This window comes from Rattus norvegicus, chromosome 17 (genome assembly GCF_021556685.1).
Source record: "Rattus norvegicus strain SHRSP/BbbUtx chromosome 17, alternate assembly SHRSP_T2T, whole genome shotgun sequence".
Taxonomy (NCBI): Eukaryota; Metazoa; Chordata; class Mammalia; order Rodentia; family Muridae; genus Rattus; species Rattus norvegicus.
The window spans coordinates 93,112,343-93,131,315 of NC_141550.1; the positions used below are offsets into that span (position 1 = coordinate 93,112,343).

General features: G+C 42.6%; 1 long non-coding RNA gene across 4 annotated transcripts in view; it reads left to right on the plus strand.

The window, feature by feature from the left end:
* LOC148000337 (uncharacterized) overlaps positions 1 to 18,973 on the plus strand; it is a 47,057-nt gene that overhangs the window by 7,114 nt on the left and 20,970 nt on the right. The window contains exons 1-2 of one of the 4 annotated variants that reach the window (XR_015641961.1): positions 3,762 to 3,973; positions 12,142 to 12,377. The exons of 1 other annotated variant lie outside the window; for it this stretch is intronic. This is a non-coding gene — a long non-coding RNA (uncharacterized LOC148000337). Of the gene's footprint in view, positions 1 to 3,761; positions 3,974 to 12,141; positions 12,378 to 18,973 lie in introns of those variants that run through there. 2 more of the 4 variants (XR_015641965.1, XR_015641962.1) reach the window with 2 other exon arrangements.

Genomic DNA, 18,973 nt, shown 5'->3' on the forward strand with positions numbered 1-18,973 from the left:
CTTCTGTAGACATCACTGACTGTAAGCTACCTTTCAATAAACTGATTTTGTACTGTAGCTGAGAATAATCCTTGGCTTTCTTTGGGCAACCCAGATCCAAGCCATCTTACATTTACAGTCAGAGTTAACTTGAAGAAATCTTTCAGTTCATCTCTCTGATGATTCTGTGCCCCTGTTAGTTAAAAATTCTCACGGAGTAAAATGCTGGGGCCACATGAATTGGGACGAGCACACATGGCTTGCAAGTGCTTGAATTATAGACATGTAACATCACATTGGTACATGCTGGGAACAAACTCAGGACTTTTGGCATGCTAGGCAAGGACTCTACCAACTTTGTGAAATTCTAGACCAACCTTGACGTTATCTCTTAGAGAATTACTCTCTCTCTCTCTCTCTCTCTCTCTCTCTCTCTCTGTGTGTGTGTGTGTGTGTGTGTGTGCGTGTGTGTGCGTGTTTGTGTGTGTAGCTAGTGTTACAGGCAGTCATGACACACCCCATGTGAGGACTTGGCCCTTAGCTTAAAAGCAGCGAGAGTTCTTTTTTATTTTATTAACTTGAGTATTTCTTATATACATTTCGAGTTTTATTGTCTTTCCCGGTTTCCGGGCAAACATCCCCCTCCCCGCTCCCCTGCTTTATGGGTATTCCCCTCCTCATCCTCCCCCCCTTGTCGCCCCCCCCCCAACAATCTAGTTCACTGGGGGTTCAGTCTTAGCAGTACCCAGGGCTTCCCCTTCCACTGGTGTTCTTACTAGGATATTCATTGCTACCTATGAGGCCTCTGGTGTGGTCACAAATTGGGCTGAAGTGACAAGTTTGCTTTGGTAGAGATGGAAATGAAGGGGCTTTCTAGAAACATCTGGCTAGACAGTATCAACAAGATATAGGTCAGCCTGGAAGATGTTCCTTTCATCCTCTGGGAGTTATGGGGTACACTGGAATGCTAGGGCTGGCATTTCCTAAGTTCCATCATCCCTCTATCTCTGAGCCTCACCTCCTGAGTTCCTTTGTACACAGTGATTTCCAGCACCCCTCTCATTTCCCTGCATTTGTTTCTGCTCTAAGAAGTAAGAGCTAAACCAGATATGGTGGTCCAGCACTTGGAAGGCAGAGGCAGTCGATCAGAAATTCCAGGTCATCCTCTGCTACAGAGTGAGTGTGAAAGCATCTTGAGCTAGGAGACCCTGTGAAAACAGCCAGATGATGCATGGACAGCTTAATGAGAAAGTAGGCAACCAATCACATCTCTGAAATGTTTAGAGCCTGACCCCATGTTCTGCTGGGAGCCTAGATCATTGATGCTCACAACATCTGACTTTCCTATGAAGCTATTTATAAAAATATCTGTGTTTAGCGGCTGGAGAGATGGGCTCTGCAGTTTAGCACACCGGTACCTCTTGCAGAGCAAGAGTTTCCAGGGTCCACCAGGAGATTGATAAGCAAACTCTGTAACTCCAGTTCTAGTGTATCTGTCACCCTCTTCTGACCACTGCAGGCACCAGGCATTATAGGAAAGACATTCATACCAATAAATCTAAAGAAAAAATTGAATCGTCTGCATTTGGTCATCAGCTGACACTTTAAATATATCTGGCAATAAAATAAGGTGGACATCGATTTACTAACAGTGAACCAGAAGTGATAGGCAAGTCTCACTGTAGACGAGGTTGATTGGAGTTCTCACTGGGTGTGTGTGTGTGTGTGTGTGTGTGTGTGTGTGTGTGTGTGTGTGTGTGTTTGTGTCTGTGTCTGTGTCTGTGTCTGTGTGTGTGTGTTCGAGTACACAGTGTGCACACACGTTGTTGATAGATTATGGAGTTTGGAAGCTACCACTGGAATTTCCGAGGTTTTGTGACTAAGAACAAGGAATTGGACCAGGGACACATAGGATATTGGTAGAAAGAAAGGGATGTTTTCTTCTCTTATTAATGAAGAAAAGTTTGAGCTAAACTTGGAGTAAGATCAAAGGCTCAAAGTATGGGTCATGGGGGTTGTGCATCTTTATAAATCATTTACACACATCCTACCTTTCCTCACATGCCTATGCTATGGGATTTTCCCAGACATGTTCGAACTGTTATATGTATTCTTTGGTGGTGAAAATGGGGATTGCATGGTTTTTCTGTCTTTGATTGAAATCTCTCCACCTTACGCTTCTGCTCCCTGATTAAGCCACAGACTATTTAGTTTTTGATTGTATTATTTGGGGAGCCTTGAAAAACTGCCAAAGTATACCAAATATGTCAGTGTAGCTTTGACTTTCCCCCATGCTCCTGTTACCTCACAGCTGTGACTGGAAGATTAGGAAGGATGGCCACTAATGTGTCAAATTCCTAGAGCAGGATCGTCCTGTCACTCTTAGGTTTAGTTAGACTGTCTGTAGTGAGGCTCAGATATCCTATTATTTAATTTGTAGTTCCCACACTCAGAAGAGATTGGCATATTAAAGTACATAACCTTAACAGTCCTCAGAGAAAGCCAAAGCTGTGCACAAGTTAAAGTGACAAAGTCCAATTTTTTCCAGGGTAGTAAAACAAAAGAGACCCAGGTACTGAGCTGGCCTGCTCTCTAAACACACGAGAGATACATAGGGATGTATAGTCAAGAAATATGGAGCTCATGGTTGATAGCAACATGGGTCAATTTTAGTAACCCCAACCTTGAAAGCTTCCTGCTGAAGGCAGGCAAGCATCACAGATATCAAGGGTGGGGACAGAAACATTTTTGTAAGATAGGGAGGGGGTGATTGTGTATATGTGGGTTCATGCTAAACTGCCTTGGCGACTGCTAAAGCTGGAGTGTACAAAGATGTGCACACAAAGCACACCGGCCAAGGAGCAGGTTCAAAGTCTCACTAAAGTTTGATTTATGTAAGGATCTGTGTCAGGTGCCCGATTATATGCAACATAATTGGACAGGGCTACGAAGGGTATTATAGCTGGACCCAGAATTTATGCAAGAATCTCTCTTTCTCTACAGAAATATAAGGTTGGGTCTCAAAGATATCTGAGGATAGCCCTGCTGTCATCTCGGTGAAACTTTACTCATCCTTTTTAATCCTATGACCTCCAGCAGATGATAGGACAACAGTTCATTGTACATACTGACCGTGAACAAAATAAATCCAAAACCAAAAACAAGGAGAACTATATTCTGATGCAACTCTGAGTGAATACTGCATAGGAGTACAGATTCGGGTTTCCCCGAATTAATGACTATTGGGGAAGAGGTTGGCATGAGGACTTATAGCATAGAACAAAAGAACATAAATCAATACACAAATACAGGGGAAAGAACATTTGGTGGGCAGCCTACAGCACAGCAGGAAAATGTCCCGCTGATGATATTCTTCTTTTCCGCATTACTGAAAAGCCAGTGGTTGGCTGAGTTCAACAATACATTTCAAATGTTTTATATAACAGGTACAAAGATCCTAGGTCAGCTACAAAGGTTGGTATAAAGAAGTTTAAAGACCCCAAAGATAGTGCAAGATAATTTTGGCTACCGATGATTCATCCCCTGCTTAGTGCTCCAGTACTATTCAGGCACTTTAAGCAGTCTTCATGACAGATGTAGTTTTTTCAGTGAACCTGCACTTAAATTAGAAACAAGAGACTTGGTGCTTTTAGAAGCTGAGTCACTGGGAGGGGTGGGACTCAGAGAAGCGGCACGGGGCCCGCCCCTCTGCAGTGGTCCCGCCTTCTTCCTCTCATTGGCTGAGATTCTCAGCGCGTCACACAGGCGACCAGGTTGTGCCCGCCCTCCCAGCAGAGAGGGAATCAAAGCGCAGGAAAAGGCATGTGTGTGCAGGTATAGAGATCTACTCTGTGTCAGGGCTATGGAAGGTGTGGAAACCCTGTTTCCTTGGTTACCTAAGAGAGCGGAGTAACAGCTCTGGTTGACCAGGCAGGTTAGGCAGGTCGGGATTCCCTTGCCAGGGTGATAATCCGCCTCGGACCACATAGCTGAGGTAAAGAATGGAGCAGGCTGCTTTAGAGGATCAGGGTCTCTATCTCAGCAGGTCCTGGCGGGAAGGTGGAGGGCTACTCTGCGGGGTTGTACCGCGCCAGGGGAAAGGTTGGTGGCCAGTGCTTGTCCTGCCCAGGTTCACTGAACTTGAGCCCTGTATGGTTGCTTACTGAGGCGGTCCCTTGCCCCAAGGGCTCTGGTAGTGGGGCGGACCCCATGCAAACTTTACTAAGCAGGGCGCTGGTGCGGCAGGCCAGGGCCCTCAGGGGTCTCTTCACCCGAGGTAGTGCTCAACTGGAAGTTCCCTACCCTCAGCCTGCCTGGTCCTTCCCAGCAGGTGATTGAGGGAACTGACAGGTTGAGGGTGTCTCACTTTAAGCCTTGGGCCCATCTCATTCTCACTCAGGTGCTCCAAGTTCCTGCTCTCCTTTCCCTGCCTGTGACACCTGCTGCTGCACTCCACACACCACCCTTCCTGGTTCATGCTCATCTCTGGAGAGGTGGCTGAGATGCTAATATTATAGGGAAACGAACCAGGGAGATTTCCTCTGCCACCTGAAGCCAACATTCATGAAGGGTTGGAGCTCAGGCAGTCAAGAAAAGTGTCTTTTTCCAATCCTGAGAGAGACAAACAAAACAGCAAATCATTCTTCTCTATCTCTGTCTATATCTGTCTCTCTGTCTCCGTCTCTGTCTCTCTGTCTCTGCGCGCTCTCTGTCGCTCTCTCTCTCTCTCACACAAACACACACACACACACACACACACACACACACACACACACACACACACACACACACCACAATACAGACAGACAGAGATCTGCTCCTGCCTGATAGAAGTGTGAGAAAAAAATTGTTGGTTCGTGTTGAATGCCATTTATGTTGAATTCTGGCAAGTATTTCTGTAAGCATCAAATTCATTTTCCATTTCCTCCAGGGTTTGTTTAACAGATTGATTAGGCACATTGATTTGTGTCTTTTCTTCCTGAAGGCCCTTGGATGTTCTACCCTTATGTTAACTTCCACATCTAGTAACCTTATACTAATCCACACCTAGTAATCTTATAGTAATGAAGATGTTGTTATGTAGTTAATTGGTAGGGGGTGTCCGTATGTAAAGAGCTTTACAGGTAACTTTTCTGTTGCTCTTTGCTGTCATCCACATTTTTACTAACACATACAGACATTGAGAGACTTTGTGAGAGACATGAGGGGGATGGGTTTCTCTGATTTAGTTTCCATTAAGATACTTCCCAAACAGTAACTTTCATATACAGCATATGTATTTAATAAAGATCTGTTAAGTATCTATTGTGCAAGAGACGCTTTTCAACAGCAGGTGAATATCACCTCTTGGGACAGCCGTCTTCTAGAAGAACTTCAGATCATAAATAAATATAATATGCCCTTGTCAGATGATGTTATAGGACTTAAGAGAAAAAGCAGGGAGAAGGCAGAGCCAGAAATGAGTTTCAATTGGACTAGATGTCTTTTATACTTTTCAAAAATATTTTACGCATGCGAGTGTGTGTATCTATGTGTGTGTGTGTGTGTGTGTGTGTGTGTGTGTGTGTGTGCACACCTCGTTGTGAGCATTTGTTCGCATGCACAGTCTAGAGGAGGAGTTCAGGTGTCCTGCTCTATCATTGTCCTGCTGAGTCCTTTGAGATGGTGTCTGAGCTTGAAGCTAGGTTGGCATTCCAGCACCAATATTTTGTCTGCTGCTCTCAAGGCTTGGTTTAGAGGCATATATGTAGTCAGGTGTGATTTTTATGGAGAGTTAAACTCAGGTTTATGTTTGCCCAGCAAACACCCATATACACTGACCTAGTTCCCTTAAGGCTGATTGTACATAACTTCTTTTTTTCTAAATTTGCTCCTATTTTATTTATTTTTATTATTCATTTTAATTTTATTGGGTATTTCTCTTTTTCTATTCTTTTCTATTTTTTTAAAATGTATTTACATTTCAAATGTGATTCCCTTTCCTGGTTTCATATCCATAACCCCCATCCCATTCACCCTCCCACTTCTTTTATAATTTTTTTCCTCCCCAAACATCTCCCTTTCCTGCCTCCCTGCCCTGAAATTCCACTACAGTGAGAGGTCCAGACTTGGCAGGACAAAGGGTTTCTCCTCCCATTGGTACCCAACAAGGCCATGCTCTGCTACATGAAGCTGGAGCCATGGGTCTGTTCATGTGTACTCTGTGGGTAGTGGATTAGTCCCTAGGAGCTCTGGTTGGTTGGAATTGTTGTTCTTTTGGGCTTTTTGTTTTATGATGGAACATCTTTTGGGTATACGGCCAGGACAGGTATAGCAAGATCCTCAGATAGTCCAATTTTCAATTTTCTGACGAACCTCCAGACTGATTTCCAGAGAGTTTGTACCCATTTGCAATCCACCCAACAAAGGAGGAGTGTTCCTCTTTCCCCACATCCTCGCGACCATCTTCTGTCACCTGAGTTTTTATCTTAGTCATTCTGACTGGTATGAGATGGATTCTCAGGGTTGTTTCAATTTGCATTCTCTGAATGACTCCAGATGTACGCTGAACATTTCTTTAGGTGTTTCTCCGACATTCGATATTCCTCAGTTGAGAATTCTTTGTTTGACTCTGTACCCCGTTTTTTTCATAGGGTTATCTGACTCACTGGAGTCTAACTTCTTGAGTTCTTTGTATATTTTGGATATTAGCCCTCTATCAGATGTAGGATTGTTAAAGATCTTTTCCCAATCTGTTGGTTAAAGTCACACCATGGCATTATATATTATTTGGGACTAATATGAAGGTTATCATTTCCCTAATTTCTTTTTCAGCTTGTTTATCCTTTGAATAGAGGATGGCTACTGATTTGTTTGAGTTAATTTTATACCGAGCCACTTTGCTGTTTGTCAGGCTTAGTAGTTCTCTGGTTCAACTTTTGTGGTCACTTAAGTATACTATCATATCATCTGCGAATAGTGATATTTTGACTTCTTCCTTTCCACTTTGTATCTCTTTGACCTTCATTTGTTGTCTGATTACTCTGGCTAAGACTTCAAGAACTATATTCAATAAGCAGCAAGAAATTGGGCAGCTTTGTCTACTCCCTGATTTTAATGGGACTGTTTCATGTTTCTCTCCATGTAGTTTGATGTTGTCTACTGTTTGCTGTATATTGCTTTTACTACGTTGAGTTACCGACACTGAATTCCTGATCATTCCAGGGCTTTTATTATGAAGGGGTGTTGAATTTTCTCCATTGCTTTCTCAGCATCTAATGAAATGATCATGTGGATTTATCTTTGAGGTTTTTTTATAAAGTGAAATCTGTTAATGGACTTCCATATATTGAACCATCCCTCTCTTCCTGGGATGAAGTCTCCTTGATCAGGGTGGTTGTTCATTTTTATGTATTCTTTGATCCTGTTGCGAGAATTTTATTAAGTATTTTTGCATTGATATTCAAAAGGGAATTTGGTCTGTAGTTCTCTTTATTTGTTGGGTCTTTCTGTGGTTTCAGTATAAGTAATTGTGACTTCATAGAAGGCATTTGGTAGTGCTTTCTCCCTTTCTATTTTGTAGAATGGTTTGGAGAGCATTGGTATGAGGTCTTCTATTAAGGTCTGATAGAATTCTGCATTAAACCCATCTTGTGGTGGGCCCTTTTTGATTCACAGACTTTTAATAACTGGTTCTAATTCTTTAGGAGTTATGAGGTAATTTCCATGGTTTATCTGTTCCTTGTTTATCTTTGGTACTTGGTATTTGTCTAGAAAACTGTCCATTTCCTCCAGATTTTTATGTTTTGTTAAATTTGGCCTTTTTTAATAGGACCTGATGATTTTTTTCATTTCCTCAGATTCTGTTGTTATGTCTCCTCTTTAATTTCTGATTTTGTTAATTTGGACACACACTCTGTGCCCTCTGGTTAGTCTGTCTATGAGTTTATCTACTTATAGATTTTCTCAGAGAGCCAGCTCTTGGTTTTGTTGGTTCTTTGTATAGACCTTTTTGTTTCTACTTGGTTGACTTCAGCCCTGAGAATGATTATTTCCTACCTTCTACTGCACTTGGTTGCAGTTGCTTGTTTTGATCTGGAGATTTTAGGTGTGCTGTCAAGCTGCTGATTTGTGCTCTCTCCTGTTTTTTGCTTTTTTCAGGCAGTCACACCTATGAGTTTACCTCTTTGCACAGCTTTAATGGTGTCCCATCAGTTTGGGTATGTTGTACCTTCATTTTCATTAAACTCTGAGAAGTGTTCTAATTTCTTTCTTTATTCCTTCCTTGACTAAGGTATGTGTGTAGAGCATTGTTCAACTTCCATGTATATGTGGGTGTTCTTTCATTATTGTTGTTATTGAAGATCAGCCTTAGTCTGTGGAATATGATGGATTGCATGGGATTATTTCTATCTTCCTGTATCTGTTGAGGTATGTTTTATGACCCGTCATATGGTCAGTTTTTGAGAAGATACCATGAGGTGCTGAAAAGAAGGTGACTCTGGAGTCTGACTCCTTGGTCCCTGGTTTCCAACAGGGCTCCTGTCAGGACTGTGGCCCTGTCTGTAGCAGACCTCCTGTGAGGGCCTTCCAACTGGAGGATATTCAAAGGGGCAGAGAAGCTGCTGATATGTTGCCCAGGCTGCAGTAGATCTCCTGGGAGGCCTTCAGACTGTGGCGTCTTCAGAGGAACATTCAAAATGTGTCCTCTGTGAAGCTCTTCTGGGGACACAGATAAAGGGGGGTGACAATGGACTGTGGTTTCTCTTTCCTTGAGTGCAGCCACAGGACAGGGAGGCCTTTTATTGTTTTTGGCAACTGCATTCCATCCATTTGTATTGTCACCACTGCCCCTGCCCTCCTCTCACCCCCATGGATGAAGCTGCTTCTGTCCATAACCCAGGTCTGTTCTGTTTCTGACAAAGGAGTGTTCCTCAAGTCAGGTCAGGTACTGAACACCTGTGCCACAACCTCGTCACATTGATGGAGTGGACAGTCCAAGTCAGGGTCAGGTGGGAGAGTTGCAAGGTTTAGGAAAACAGGTAGCTAGAAAACATATCAGCCAGGGAAAACTCTGATAATGAAGCCTGTAGGCATTACTGAATCATCAGTCAGAATTGTACGGGTAGTCATGAGTGTCAAAGTAAATTTATTGAAGCTTGGAATTTCTTTTGTCCTGTATCGGGTGGTTTGTTGGCTGTAAGTGGTCTAATTAATTCTTTCTGTCGTGATCTGCACTCTTCTACAATCTCCCTGCAACTTAACTTTTCTCTAACATTTGGTACGAACTTAATTGATGAAAGTCAGGGCTATCATATGAGAATTTTCTGTTTGCTCTTATTTAATATCATATGTGAACCTGGGACAAATTATTATTGAGATATGCTTATAGAGCCTTGTGGCAAATCTGGACACACTCCCAACCGTTACTGAATTGAAGCCCTAATCTGGGTGGGTTCCTTGTGGGGCCAGGAGCCATTTGTAAGCTCTGTTGAAAGATACTTTTGCCCACATGGAGCCTCTCCTGTCAGGGATGCTGGATGCCAGTTTGCACTGTGTCAGCAATGAGCAGAAGAGAAGGGAAAAAGGGGTTAAATCCTTGTGACCTTGTGAGCCACGAAACTCTGAACCTATCCTGAAGAAAAAGAGAATTCAACAAGTGTCTGCTGGGCATTAAACTCGGGAGCTCTGGAAGAGCACTCAGTTCTCTTCACCTCTGTGCCATCTCTCCAGCCCTAAGGCTGATACTGTCAATAAGGAAGGAGCTGGGTGCTGGGCTGAAGTAGGCTTTTGTTGTTTCTAGTGAAAAAGAAGTGTTTAGAAGGTAGGGGTTGAGGAGGAGGGAAAATGTCTGAATCATTTTATCCTCTATTGCTGATACCTTGGGGAGTTAAAATGTCTCTCTCCTGGTGGCCATTTAACATCAAAAGCAGCCCACTCCAAGTTTCATTAAGTGGTCCTTAATCCTAAATTCTTGAAAATGACTCAGAATAAGATTAAGGTGAGAAAACAATTCGTCCCATGTCCAAAATTTTCATCAGTCCAAGTCCAAAACATGAAAACTGAATGCACAAAAAGAACAATAAACACACAAACCAAGTGTCCCTTTTCAAGGGCAAAGTACACAGACCAAACCATCACTGCTGTGGATGTAATAAAGCAGGCTATCTGCTCCTGCCAGATGTGAGATGAACATAGGTTCTGGTGAATTTTCTGGCGTCACACTGGATCAAAGTTCTCTGACATTGCTGGCCTCTGGACAGGTCAAAGCCCTGTTACCTAGCCTCTGTGAGCCCTCCTGATACTTGCAAGAAAGAAAGAAGTCAAAAGCAGAACACTATGAAGCTAGATACAGAGAGCACAGAGAAGTCAACCTCAGTACCTAGTTGTAACTGCCACTCCTCCCTTTCACCACTCTCCCATGGGTCCCACAGAAGAAGCAAGTTTCCAGATGTATGCACCAATGTGAGGTTCAAACTGAACCGATTCCAGGACCTCTTGATTGACATTCATGGAGACAGTGATCTATACAATAGCAAGAGGAGTTTAATTCTGCCTTATTGAGGCCTTCCTCCTTAAAGGGAGATGACCCTGGGCAGATTCTGACAGGCAGATATACCTTGCTAAGAGATGGGGCAGAATTCAAGCAGTTGGTAACTAGGCAGGGTATTATTGATGGGGCGAAGTGACCTCCTACTGACTAGTAATCAGTGAACCATTCCTGCTTTTCCAGAGGGGAAGGAGAGGTGAGTTGGAAATCACAGGTAGCTTTGTTTAACAGTTTGGCTTGCAGTTCTGTGGGATCTGACTATTACCTGGAAGGGAGGGGTCATTGTGCTTGAAGGTTGGCAGTGGAACTTTCCCACTGGTCTTCAATTGACCCACACCTCTGGCTCTTTCAAGAGTGAGTCCTTCCCACAGGCAGTGGTCTTTGTTGTAGTAGAATCAAAGATGGGGGGAGTATAGAAAGGAGGCAAAAGAAGGAAATAAATAATTTAGGTTAAATAAAAGTGGCAAGAAACCATTAGACAGAAAAAGAATTTTAAGATTGGGAAGAGAAAATATCAAAAGGTAAAAATAGAAAGTACCATGTTGTCAAATACAGAGTAGTCAGTCTTGAACAAATATATACACAAGCAACAAATATGGGCTCTGCAGGTATATTTATATTTATTTCTGGATACACAAGATATGTAAAAATATATAACAAATTTAAGCACATAAAGGAGTCTATAAACTTAAGAGTGAAGGCATGAGAAATGTTTGATATAGGATAGCTGGGAGAGTTTGGAGAGGAGGTACAAAAGAGGGAGGTGATGTCACTGTTTCAATTAAAACATTAAAATATTAGATAAATACAAATGTATGAACAAAATTATATACAAATAAGAGGAATAAAAAGCAAACCTTACAAGCTTCAAAAGAAAACACAGAGAAAAAAAAAGCCACAATAAATCTATATCTCGGAGCATCTTCCTTTCATCTGCCCTCCTAGTGGAAGGAGCAGGATGTTGGAGACCCTTTTGTTATACATGGATTTTAGTCCAGGTGAGTCCCAAATGGTCCAACGGTCCACTCATCAGGCCACTCATTGTGTCCAGTCCGTTGTCCAGCAGGATCAAAAGTCATTGGCTGCCTGGACTGCATAAAGAGAACTGGAGTTAAACAAGAGAAAGAAAATAATATTCATCACTAGAAAACCCTAGTACGTATTTTGCCACGGGACTTAGGTTTATGTTCACTGGCCAAGAAATAGACAGACATGACTATAAAATTTAGACAGTCCATACTTGGAAAAGTCTAGATAGATGTATAAAGAGTTAATGTGTGCATGATACATACATTACCTCAGAGTTACCCCCCCCCTCGACTTTTCTCTCTCTGTCTCTCTCTGTCTCTGTCTCTCTGCCTCTCCTTCTCTCTCTCTCTCTCTCTCTCTCTCTCTATGTGTGTGTGTGTGTGTGTATATGTGTGTGTGTGTGATTGTGTGTGTGTGTTTTTTTGTTGGTGTCTGTCTGTTTGTCCTCATACCTGGAGGCCAGGAATAATCATCAAACGCTTTTTTACCTCAATATTGAGACAGAGTAATATGTCAGTAATCTCAGGCCACCAATCTGCCACACCTGCCTCTGTTAAGCTCAAGGCCTAAGATGACACCATGATTCTTCCTTGTCTTATTTCCAGAGTCCTTTTGTTGCACTGTGACACTTTACCCAACATCCATCTCCCCAGCTGCAGAGACCAGATCTGCCAGGTAAAAATATTTAGAATGTCCTTTTTCTGACAGGATTGCACTCAGCCTGGTACTTCCTCTTGCCTATACTGGCCTTGAAGTGTGTTACTTGACAGGGTAGAGTGGCTCAGAACTGAAACTTCTACATTGCAGAATTAGAGACAGGAAGAAGAGGATCGTGCTCAAGGTAATCTTTAGCTACAAGGTGGCCTGTTGGGATTTAAGAGACCTTGATGAAAACAGAAATGTTTGCAGCATAGCATTACACTAAAGGAGGAACAGAGGCAGCAAGATCAAGAGGAAGACAAAGGTAGCCTGGGCTTTCATTCTATCCCGAGTGGTATTCTCTCTGAATTTTAGGTTTGACTGTGTGAACACTAAAACCGGCATAGCAACACTATTCCAAAATAGGAAAAAAAATGTCAGAAAAAAATGAAAGTATGCTTAATTTACATAAACATATCAGAAAATAAGAACCAGTTTCTTCTGTTTATTGTACATGGAATATGTTCCCTTAGCATACACCTGTGAGTCTGTTAGAATTAAGAGTGATATATTAAGGATTTTTATTGGAGTGGTTAGTGTTTTTCATCTGTTGGTTTTTAATTTTGTGAATCTATTTCCATCAATTGGGATTTTATATTTGATGTTTCTATTTTGTGTTTTCCACTTAAGACCATCCTGAGGGGTACATGGCTCTCTAGGAGTCCAGTATAAGAAACATCCATTGAGACCCACCTGCATGGAAGTAGTTCATGTAAAAGTAAAGACAGACACACTGACAGAGATATAGACTCCAGGGCTTCTACATATCAGGGTATGGATGACAAGGAATCATCAGGGTGTGAGGCCAACTCTTAAAACCTAGGCTGGCCAGGGTCTGTGAGAGGTTTTCCTTGGTTTTTGTCTGAGTAGCTAACCTGGTTCAGTGCTAGAGGCCAGCAAAGAACCCCTTTAATGAACTTTCCCAGACTTGTGCGTTGTGGGTTCAGGTACACGAGTTCATATAGTGCTCTTCTTGCTCCAGAGTGGAATATAATGTGCTTTCCCACTCAAATTAGAGAGGAAAAGATTGTCTGTCCTAAGAGAATTTCGTGTAGCTCAGGGGATAAAGCACATGAGAAATATGTATGTGATCACAATGATGGAGAACTATAGGGACATGCTGTTAAACTCAGCACATATCACTGCAGGATTACTATGCCTGGATCCTTGATGTCCTTTGAACAAATTAAGAGGGACATTGGGTCAGAGGGACCCTCCATGTCAGTCATATGGTATTCTGTACACCTCATGCTGTGGAAGATGTTGATACAGTCTAGTTAAAAAGAACACAGGAGATGACATCTTAACAAATGTAACAGTAGGAGGGACAGGGAAAGCTTCCCAGAAGCTCTCACAAAGGAATTGCAAGGCTGTTTAACTGGGCATAAAAAAGCAGTGTGCAAATTCTCAGGTTAATGGAAGCAGCCTGGGAAGATTTATCCAGTGAAATGCATACTCCAGTGGAGGCCTGAAGCTGGCATGAGGTAGGGGCACACCAGTTTGCTTCTCCATCATTAAGTCGTTGTTTTGACTCTGCTCATAACACCTGTCCCTCCTCCTTCGAGGAGGCTGTGACACAGGTAGGAATCCTGTTACACATTTGAAAGTTGGCCTTGAGGGAGCAAACAGAGAGAGGTGAGTAATTACAGGGCAGAACTGGTGAGAGAGAGGGCACAGCTGCCTTGGGAGTCACTCCACAGTATGGGTTTTTTAAGCATTACCCTGAGTTGGGTCTGAGGACTTAAGCAATATAAACGGTGATATCTTTCGCAGGGCAGTAGGGGTGGGTGAGGGTCTGGTCAAAGTGTGACAGGAGGATTCCCTTCACAGGAGACATACAGGCCTCATATTCAACCTTGGAACCCATTTTAGCTCAGGTCTGATGGGCTGACTAGGGAGACTTTTCTGAGAAGTCTACTTCATGATGAAGACCAATGTTCTCTGCAAGAAACAGGAAGCAAAGAACAGTACAGTCCCACAGAACAGTCTCTGATGTTTACCTCTGCTAGAAGAGAGGGCAGAGGGCTACTGGTCCACTGACAGTTTTAGGGCACTGTTCTACTTCATCCCTCCCTTCTGAGCAAGACACAGTGAAAAGGCAGGCCTTCCTGCCTGGGGTTTTACCTGGAGAGACCTTGCTGTGGTGTGGACAGCTCTTCCTCTGGAGAAGGGGCCTGCAAGCACACAGGCACCTGGACGTCTGGCCTGGCTCCTCTGAGATTGTATAATCTTCAGCCAGGCCAACCCCCACCACTGGCTTAAAAGCCATGGAGCTGAGGCTGCTGTTCTTCAGGACTTGAAAAGAAAAAGACACAGAAAAGAGGCTCTTGGTGTCTTTGAAAAACAGAGAACTTCCTGGTTGCTGCCGCCGCAGAGAGCCCTTGGGCAGCACCCTGCGAGCAAACTTGAGCCTCCGGACCACAGGTAAGACCAACTTGTCTGCTACAAGAGAGCTGCCTGGTGAGATCGGGACACACAGAGGCAAAGTTCATCTAGGACCGGGCACGTCCTGTGTTTGCCGGAGGTCCCACGCTGGTGGATCCCGGCCCGCAGCAGCTCTCTGCTCCCAGACCCTGTGGGAAAGAGACCTCACCGCCTGATCAGGTGGGCACTCCTGAGGCTGCAGAGCGGAAGAGACCACCAACACTGCCCACCCCTGCCCACATCCCTGGCCCAAGAGGAAACTGTATAAGGCCTTGGGCTCCCGTGGGGGAGGACCCAGGAGCAGCAGGACCCCTGCCTGAGACACCACCGGAACATGAAGGAAACAGACCGGATAAACAGTTCTCTGCACCCAAATCCCATGGGAGGGCGAGCTAAACCTTCAGAGAGGCAGACAAGCCTGGGAAACCAGAAGAGACTGCTCTCTGTGCACACATCTCGGACGCCAGAGGAAAACACCAAAGGCCATCTGGAACCCTGGTGCACTGAAGCTCCCGGAAGGGGCGGCACAGGTCTTCCTGGTTGCTGCCGCTGCAGAGAGCCCGTGGGCAGCACCCCACGAGCGAACTTGAACCTCGGGACCACAGGTAAGACCAACTTTTCTGCTGCAAGAAAGCTGCCTGGTGAACTCAAGACACAGGCCCACAGGAACAGCTGAAGACTTGTAGAGAGGAAAAACTACACGCCCGAAAGCAGAACACTCTGTCCCCATAACTGACTGAAAGAGAGGAAAACAGGTCTACAGCACTCCTGACACACAGGCTTATAGGACAGTCTAGCCACTGTCAGAAATAGCAGAACAAAGTAACACTAGAGATAATCTGATGGCGAGAGGCAAGCCCAGGAACCCAAGCAACAGAAACCAAAACTACATGGCATCATCGGAGCCCAATTCTCCCACCAAAACAAACATCGAATATCCAAAGACACCAGAAAAGCAAGATCTAGTTTCAAAATCATATTTGATCATGATGCTGGAGGACTTCAAGAAAGACATGAAGAACTCCCTTAGGGAAACACAGGAAAACATTTATAAACAAGTAGAAGCCTACAGAGAGGAATCGCAAAAATCCCTGAAAGAATTCCAGGAAAACACAATCAAACAGTTGAAGGAATTAAAAATGGAAATAGAAGCAATCAAGAAAGAACACATGGAAACAACCCTGGATATAGAAAACCAAAAGAAGAGACAAGGAGTTGTAGATACGAGCTTCACCAACAGAATACAGGAGATGGAAGAGAGAATCTCAGGAGCAGAAGATTCCATAGAAATCATTGACTCAACTGTCAAAGATAATGTAAAGCGGAAAAACCTACTGGTCCAAAACATACAGGAAATCCAGGACTCAATGAGAAGATCAAACCTAAGGATAATAGGTATAGAAGAGAGTGAAGACTCCCAGCTCAAAGGACCAGTAAATATCTTCAACAAAATCATAGAACAAAACTTCCCTAACCTAAAAAAAGAGATACCCATAGGCATACAAGAAGCCTACAGAACCCCAAATAGATTGAACCAGAAAAGAAACACCTCCCGTCACATAATAGTCAAAACACCAAACGCACAAAATAAAGAAAGAATATTAAAAGCAGTAAGGGAAAAAGGTCAAGTAACATATAAAGGCAGACCTATCAGAATCACACCAGACTTCTCACCAGAAACTATGAAGGCCAGAAGATCCTGGACTGATGTCATACAGACCCTAAGAGAACACAAATGCCAGCCCAGGTTACTGTATCCTGCAAAACTCTCAATTAACATAGATGGAGAAACCAAGATATTCCATTACAAAACCAAATTTACACAATATCTTTCTACAAATCCAGCACTACAAAGGATAATAAATGGTAAAGCCCAACATAAGGAGGCAAGCTATACCCTAGAAGAAGCAAGAAACTAATCGTCTTGGCAACAAAACAAAGAGAATGAAAGCACACAAACATAACCTCACATCCAAATATGAATATAACAGGAAGCAATAATCACTATTCCTTAATATCTCTCAACATCGATGGCCTCAACTCCCCAATAAAAAGAAATAGATTAACAAACTGGATACGCAACGAGGACCCTGCATTCTGCTGCCTACAGGAAACACACCTCAGAGACAAAGACAGAAACTACCTCAGAGTGAAAGGCTGGAAAACAACTTTCCAAGCAAATGGTCAGAAGAAGCAAGCTGGAGTAGCCATTCTAATATCAAATAAAATCAATTTTCAACTAAAAGTCATCAAAAAAGGTAAGGAAGGACACTTCATATTCATCAAAGGAAAAATCCACCAAGATGAACTCTCAATCCTAAATATCTATGCCACCTACATATGGGCACCTACATATGTAAAAGAAACCTTACTAAAGCTCAAAACACACATTGGACCTCACACAATAATAGTGGGAGATTTCAACACCCCACTCTCATCAATGGACAGATCATGGAAACAGAAATTAAACAGAGATGTAGACAGACTAAGAGAAGTCATGAGCCAAATGGACCTAACGGATATTTATAGAACATTCTATCCTAAAGCAAAATTATATACGTTCTTCTCAGCTCCTCATGGTACTTTCTCCAAAATTGACCATATAATTGGTCAAAAAACGGGCCTCAACAGGTACAGAAAGATAGAAATAATCCCATGCGTGCTATCGGACCACCACGGCCTAAAACTGGTCTTCAATAACAATCAAGGAAGAATGTCCACATATTCTTGGAAATTGAACAATGCTCTACTCAATGATAACCTGGTCAAGGAAGAAATAAAGAAAGAAATTAAAAACTTTTTAGAATTTAATGAAAATGAAGGTACAACATACCCAAACTTATGGGACACAATGAAAGCTGTGCTAAGAGGAAAACTCATAGCGCTGAGTGCCTGCAGAAAGAAACAGGAAAGAGCATATGTCAGCAGCTTGACAGCACACCTAAAAGCTCTAGAACAAAAAGAAGCAAATACACCCAGGAGGAGTAGAAGGCAGGAAATAATCAAACTCAGAGCTGAAATCAACCAAGTAGAAACAAAAAGGACCATAGAAAGAATCAACAGAACCAAAAGTTGGTTCTTTGAGAAAATCAACAAGATAGATAAACCCTTAGCCAGACTAACGAGAGGACACAGAGAGTGCATCCAAATTAACAAAATCAGAAATGAAAAGGGAGACATAACTACAGATTTAGAGGAAATTCAAAAAATCATCAGATCTTACTATAAAAACGTATATTCAACAAAACTTGAAAATCTTCAGGAAATGGACAATTTCCTAGACAGATACCAGGTACCGAAGTTAAATCAGGAACAGATAAACCAGTTAAATAACCCCATAACTCCTAAGGAAATAGAAGCAGTCATTAAAGGTCTCCCAACCAAAAAGAGCCCTGGTCCAGACGGGTTTAGTGCAGAATTCTATCAGACCTTCTTAGAAGACCTCATACCAATATTATCCAAACTATTCCACAAAATTGAAACAGATGGATCACTACCGAATTCCTTCTACGAAGCCACAATTACTCTTATACCTAAACCACACAAAGACACAACAAAGAAAGAGAACTTCAGACCAATTTCCCTTATGAATATCGACGCAAAAATACTCAACAAAATTCTGGCAAACCGAATCCAAGAGCACATCAAAACAATCATTCACCATGACCAAATAGGCTTCATCCCAGGCATGCAGGGATGGTTTAATATACGGAAAACAATCAACGTGATCCATTATATAAACAAACTGAAAGAACAAAACCACATGATCATTTCATTAGACGCTGAGAAAGCATTTGACAAAATTCAACACCCCTTCATGATAAAAGTCCTGGAAAGAATAGGAATTCAAGGCCCATACCTGAACATAGTAAAAGCCATATACAGCAAACCAGTTGCTAACATTAAACTAAATGGAGAGAAACTTGAAGCAATCCCACTAAAATCAGGGACTAGACAAGGCTGCCCACTCTCTCCCTACTTATTCAATATAGTTCTTGAAGTTCTAGCCAGAGCAATCAGACAACAAAAGGAGGTCAAGGGGATACAGATCGGAAAAGAAGAAGTCAAAATATCACTATTTGCAGATGATATGATAGTATATTTAAGTGATCCCAAAAGTTCTACCAGAGAACTACTAAAGCTGATAAACAACTTCAGCAAAGTGGCTGGGTATAAAATTAACTCAAATAAATCAGTTGCCTTCCTCTATACAAAAGAGAAACAAGCCGAGAAAGAAATTAGGGAAACGACACCCTTCATAATAGACCCAAATAATATAAAGTACCTCGGTGTGACTTTAACAAAGCAAGTAAA